At 35.3% G+C, this 6,618-nt stretch overlaps 1 pseudogene across 1 annotated transcript; it reads right to left on the bottom strand.

Annotated features, from left to right (window-relative positions):
- Nucleotides 1-5,822: 5,822 nt before the first annotated feature.
- Nucleotides 5,823-6,216, bottom strand: LOC308496541 (chromatin accessibility complex protein 1-like; annotated as a pseudogene). Its single transcript has one exon. The product of its transcript is annotated as a chromatin accessibility complex protein 1-like (transcript).
- Between the last annotated feature and the right edge of the window lie 402 nt (nucleotides 6,217-6,618).

Raw genomic sequence — 6,618 nt, forward strand, 5'->3', positions numbered from 1 at the left:
AATGTACGTGAGAATCAACATGGAGTTGAGTAATGCTGTGGAGAGCCATTGGGCTGAGGTTAACAAGAGCACGCTTGTGTTTGGGTATCAGCTGTGATAATTGGGGTGAGCTTGGATCTTTACATGGGCCTGTGCCCACACTGCCGTATTTCAAGGCCCCACTGGTGATTCTACTTCTAACTAGGAAAGATCGCGGGTTTATGTTCAAGTCAGACAGTAACCCGATAAGAAGTTTCTATTCTTTTATTAGTAGGACTTATTTTGTACAGATGATTCTCAGCCTTAACTAATATATGATATAGGAAGATAATTTGTTTTATTTAGACACTTGCAACGTTGGTTATACACACATACACACAGGTATTATGCAATAAGAGAGTAACAGAAAGTTTCTGAGAAACCAAGTTACAGAGATATGAAATTACACAGCAGTCTACAAACTTGTAAAGAAAATGTGAAGAAAAACATATGGTATGGTTCCAAGAGAAAGACTTGAAAAAGGGTGTTTCCCCCTTCAACACAGGAGAGAGAGAGACAGATAAACAAAGATCGAGAACTTTGTTAACTTATAATTAGTAAAAATAATTTAAGATAACATTTCATTTAACTTATTAAAAGACTAGCATGGACTTATTCCTTTCTTATTCAACAGATATTTACTAAGGGCTTTTTACAATGGGCTAGGTATTAGTGTCTTTTTACAATGGGCTAGGTATTAGTGTCTAGATATAGAATTAGTGTCTTCTTAATATCCAGAGCTCATACTGATTCTATAAAAATAAATTTTATAATAATACATTGTTTGAGAAATATGGCAAATGTTACTTTGAATCTTATTAGGAAATACTGTAAAAAGTATTCCTCTAACAGCTATAAACTAGCAACCTCCTTTCCTCTAACATACAGTGTTTCCCTGAAAATAAACCAGGTCTTATACTAATTTTTGCTCCAAAACACTCATTAGGGCTTAAGTTCAAGGGATGTCATCCTGAAAAATCATGTTAGGTCTTATTTTCGGAGAAACATGGTATATATAATCTAAGCTTGACAGGATGTGTTGCCAAAATGACTCTAACAATAAGACAGTGTTTATCATTATTTTACATGTTAAAACTTTTCTTTTTCTTTATACTAAAGAATTCAGGCCACTGATAAGATCCACTGTTTTCCCAGCCTGAACTGAACTGGTAAAACCTAGAAGATCCTAGGGAAGAGCAGGACATGCTCTAACACCAAGGCCCCCTGTGATTTTATGGTAACATGTTCAGTCAGGGCAAATATTGGATGAAGTATTCAAATTTAACAAATGTTTACCTTCAGGCTACAGTCAAATAATCTTCTCAGCCCCACTGAGGAAAATGCTTGCACACCTTTTGTATCATCTTTTTAAACATTTCCCACTTTTCAAATAAATGATAAAATATGTCTATTAAAAGTTTATTTAGAATATTTAAAGCAGTGATTCTCAACCTTAGTTGCAGAAAAAACCAGCAGCAGTCCCACCAGAGATATTTTGATGACTGGGCCTGGGGGAAAGCCTGGCCAGTGAGATAATGATTTCTGCAGCCACGGTTGAGAACATTTACATAAGAAAGGAACTTAACTGCAAATGCAAATTCACCTCTTCCGCAGGCCAACTGAAGCCTTGGATTAAAACCAAACTCTCTTCTCTCTACAATTTTGTAAATTCTCTGTTCAAGTTTTATCCTAAGAATTATGTGGTGTACATTTTATTTCAGGCAAAATTGGTGATGTGATCATCTTGAATCAGATTTTAAGAGTTGTTAATCTACTTTATCTCATTCATCTTAGTTATTTGATACCTAGGGTCTAGAAAATCAGATTATAAAACCTGATGCTTTAGGCAAATACTGTTTTCCTCTAACTTCAGACATTACAAAAAAAACAAAAGGTCTTAATTGAATTCTCTTTCAAGCCCATTCTATCTGGATACAAATTATCCTGTTAATTTATTTTTTCTAGCACTTGCAGCTTTGGGTTGAGCTATTTCTACCTAAAGACTCTGCAGACAGGAGAGACTACCTATGCATCACTGGGCCATTCCTTGGCTTAAACTGATTTGCTTAAATAGGTTTTCAATAATATTATACCAAAAAGAAGAAGTTCTTACTGAATAGTGTTTTTCTACAGACCTTTAAGAAAATCAGAAAGAGGCTAAAATTTTCCTACCCACATCTTGCAGCTAAGGAGGTAACTGTCTCATCACCAATGGCTCCCTGGCTCAGAGTTTCAGGGGCACCCTGACTCAGGCCCAGCAGCACGTGCCTGCACTCATCAGTTGATGAGCCTGTCATGTCACCTGCACTCCTCTCACCTGTGCAGGAAATGAGCCCCAGTAGCTTCTCCAGGTAAGTTCTCAATAGGGACAGAGAGAAAGGGCTGGTGAGCTCTTTCCTGCAGGCTGCTGACTGTGGATCATGCCCATTTGTTCCCTCAACCCCTTTACCCTTTCTGACTACACTTCTAGCCCAGATATTTTGGGAAAAAAATCTCATGAAGTTTGACCTTAAATACAAGATAATGCAAAAAACAGCTGTTACCGTCTTGGACTGAAATATGTACCTTCTTTCTAAAAGGAGTTTCACTTGTCAGTAGATTAGGAAAGAGTTTTCAAATTTTTGACCAAACATCATAATAAAATACATTTTATATTGCAGCTATAGGAAGGGCCCAATTCCTCAAACATATAAACGTAAGTGAAGAAAAGTTGTATGGTACAATAGTAACCCTTAAGATTTAGTCAGTTTTGCTGTAATAATGCTGTATAACAAACAACCCCAAGTCTTAGTGGCTTATACTCACAATCACTTTTTTTCTGAAACATGATTGTGTGTGTCAGTGGTGACCTGTTTGACTAGACAGTGACTTCTGGGCTGGAATCCTGGTTGAGAGGTACAATCAGGTTTGCTTCCCTGGTCTTCCATTCTTGGACTGAGTCTTCTCCTGTGAAACCGTCCAGGTGCCTGTGCCTGAGTGCTGACACATGACACTCTTAAAGCCTCTGCTCAGAGCTGTATGCTGCCACAACTGTCTACATTCTTATTGTTGTTATTGTTCTCTAGTTTAATATCCTTTTTCATTAAAAAAAAAATGAATACTCACAACCTTCCAAGCTTATTTCACAATCTACAAGTGGGTCACTGCCCTCATTTTACATTGTACTCAAGCATCTCTGAAATATAACACCCAATCAAAGCCAAAAAATAGAAACATGTGGTCATGAAATCCCTATCTGGAAAGTTCTAGAAAGTTCTGGGAAAACCTGGATCTGCCCCCAACTAATTATGAAGCTGTGAATAAATTATTTTACATCTAAAGATTTCAGGTTGATTTAAAACAAATTGTTCTTATGTTTTTTTCAGATAAATGTGTTCTCAATTTTTATGTGTTGAAATAAGTATTTTTATTCATATTATTACTTAGCAAATATACAGAAGCTTGTGTCTAACTCAGTATAGCAATATTTATTGCCAAAATCAAGATTTTAAATGGTAGAAGAAATCAGTACTCATAAGTTCTTTGTGGTGTAAATTACTTTTCCAATTTCCCATATGATGTGGAGAGTGTGTGGTGGGGCCCACAGACTTGATAAAGAGAAGCTAGTGGTGTTACTGCTTTTCAATTAATTACATCATCTCAAGCTCATGATTAACTTTTTGGACAATCCATCTCTGTTAAATACCATTCAAAAGTACAAAGTTCCTCCCTCTCAATTTCATAAATTTACTGTGTAACATTTTATTACTTTTATGGTTAGTAGGTATACTGAGAATTTTAATATATTTTTTCCAATTTTGCTAAATTTTTGAAGTGGCAGGATAAAAAATTTTTAACAACTTTATTTAAATAGCTAAAGATCACCCATTGTAAGTATACAGTTTAATGATTTTTACTAAATTTATACAGTCGTGCCATTATCACAATAGTTCACTTTTAGAATTCTTCCATCACTACAATAGATTTCCTCGTGTAGGTTTGCAGTCAGTTTCTGTTTCCACCCCCAGCCTCAAACAACCTTGGATCTACCTCCATAGACCTAACCTTGGTCAACTATCTCCATAAATTTGCCTTTTCTAAAATTTCCTGTGACTGTAACCACCCAGTGTTGAAATTTTGTCTGGTTGCTTTCATTTAGCATAATATTTCTGATAATTTTCTGTATTGTTGCATGGACCAACAGTTTCACTTCTATTTGTTGCTGAGTGGTATTCCATTGTATGAAAATATCACAGTTTGTTTCCATGCATGAGGGGATGACGATTTGGATTGTTTTTAGTTTGGGGCTCTTATGAAAAATGATGCTATGAACTTTTGCATACAAGAAAGTGTGTGGACCAACATTTTCATTTCACTTGGATATACCCTTGGAATAAAATTTCTGGATGATACGTAAATGATGTTTGTTTTAAAAACTGCCAAACTCTTTACCAAAATTACTATATCGATATACTTTCACACATTGCAAACACTTGGATTGTAGAAATAATTAGTGGGTATGTAATGGTATGAAATTTTGGTTTTAATTTGCATGTCACTAATGACTAATGATGCTGAGCATCTTTTCTTATTTTCTTTACTGTTTATACCTAATTCTTATCATATATATATATATATATATGTATATATATATATATATATATACATATATATATATATATATATATTTTTTTTTTTAGATTTTAAAATTTTATTTTAAAACATATTTTAAAAATGAGAGCCAGAAAACATCAGTGGTTACCTGGGAACGGGAAGGGACTAACTCCAAGGGGTTCCGGGAACACTTGGGTCATGGAACTAATCTGTATACCAACTGCTTACCAACCAACCGATTAAACGTGAAGGAAGATTTTACTAGATGTAAATGCTTTTTTTAAGAGAGAGATTAAAAAGATAAGAGACAAAAATCTATCCTATGTGAAAAAATACACCTTAGGGTTTTCCCCTATGGATAGTAAAAGCAATTACTCTGGGTATGAAGAAAGGAACAGTAAAATGAGATAGATCTTCAATATATGAAATATTCTGAAATGCTTTTTTAAAAAAAATATGCTTATGCAGAGATAATATTTCTTTTTGTATTTATAATTTGACTTAAAATTTTTCTCTGGGAAAAAAAGTACTAGAGATGCTTATTTTTAAATTTCACAAGTCTCAGGTAATAATCAAGGCATTAGAAAAATAGAGGGTTCTAAAATTAGTTCCATAAAGCATCTTACTGTAAAAATATGTACAGCTTTTTAATAAACAGTTTTGTCTTTACAGTTTAAACAAATGCAGTATTCAGATATTCAAATTTTCTTGAAATGTAAAAATTCAAATCTAACATCCTACATATGACAATGTAACAAAAGGTTAACAAACGGTAACAAACTACATTATTTAGCTAAAACTGGATCTAGTTGTTTTGAAGAACTCGTTTCAAAATATACATGTAAAAATTTACATAACTGATATTTAGCAGCTCAAACTCTATCTGTAAATTAGAAAGTTAAGCAAACTGTCCTTGCTCCTGTAGCTTATGGCTGCAGATGGACTGGCAGTGCTTGATGTGCACACAGCTCTTTCTGGGTGCCCTCCAACCAGGGTGCAGGCCTGCCCAGGGGAGGCTGCCGCCTGCTCGCTCTGCTTCTGGCTGTTTCTGGTGGAGGTGCAGTAGATGGTCTGTCTCCGCCAGGAAAAAATACAGTGTACTTGAAGTCTCTGGAAAGGGAAGAGCCTAAAGTCGGTGCGTCCTTCAGAGCACTGGTGCTGAGCCGGGAGGGTCTTCTCCGGCTGACTTTTAAAGCACTTTTTCTTTTGGTTTAGGATTCCGCTTCGTCGTCATCACTTACATCACTGTCGTCACTCTCCTCCTCCGCGTCTTCCCTCTTCTCCTTAAGCATTTTCAGGTATTTACTAGCTAATATCTTCTTTGGTGATATATCTGCAAGAAACTGAAAAGTTTTCGATTTCTCTGCAGTATGTGATAAATCATTGTAAGTAAGTGCTTTCTTTTCTTTTCCACTGCCATGACTGTAGGAGTAGGTGGCTAGATACTGAACAAAGAGTTCCGTGGCCTTAGCGGTGAGCACCCGTGCCTCCGGGTTGATGCTGGACACCTCGGGGGAGCTCTTCATGATGGCCGGATGCGGGACAGGGGCAGGGACACGAGGCGCTGCTCCCCACACTTGTCTCTGCCATGACCACGTCCGCCATCTTTCCACCCCTCCTCATATATCTTTTTTGATGAAATGTCTATTCAAATCTTGTGCTGATTTTTTAATTGGAAAAAATGAGTTGCAGAAGCTTTTTATTAACGGGTTGCAGCAGCTTTATATATATAAAAAATGTGTGCTGATGTTATATTGCTAAATTAGATACAACACTGATAAGCAACCTACAGGGCAGTGAAATTGTACCATTTAAATATATATATTTAATATCTTATAAAGATATTAATATCTTATATTAATTTATATTAATGTCTTTAATATCTTATAAAAATATAAAATATATATATATATTATATCTTATAAAGGACATATAAGGACATATATACATATAAGTCCTTTATAAGATATAATATTTGCAACTATTTTCTTGTCAGTGGCTTGTCTT

The sequence above is a fragment of the Rhinolophus hipposideros genome, assembly GCF_964194185.1.
Source record: "Rhinolophus hipposideros genome assembly, chromosome: 4".
Lineage (NCBI taxonomy): Eukaryota > Metazoa > Chordata > Mammalia > Chiroptera > Rhinolophidae > Rhinolophus > Rhinolophus hipposideros.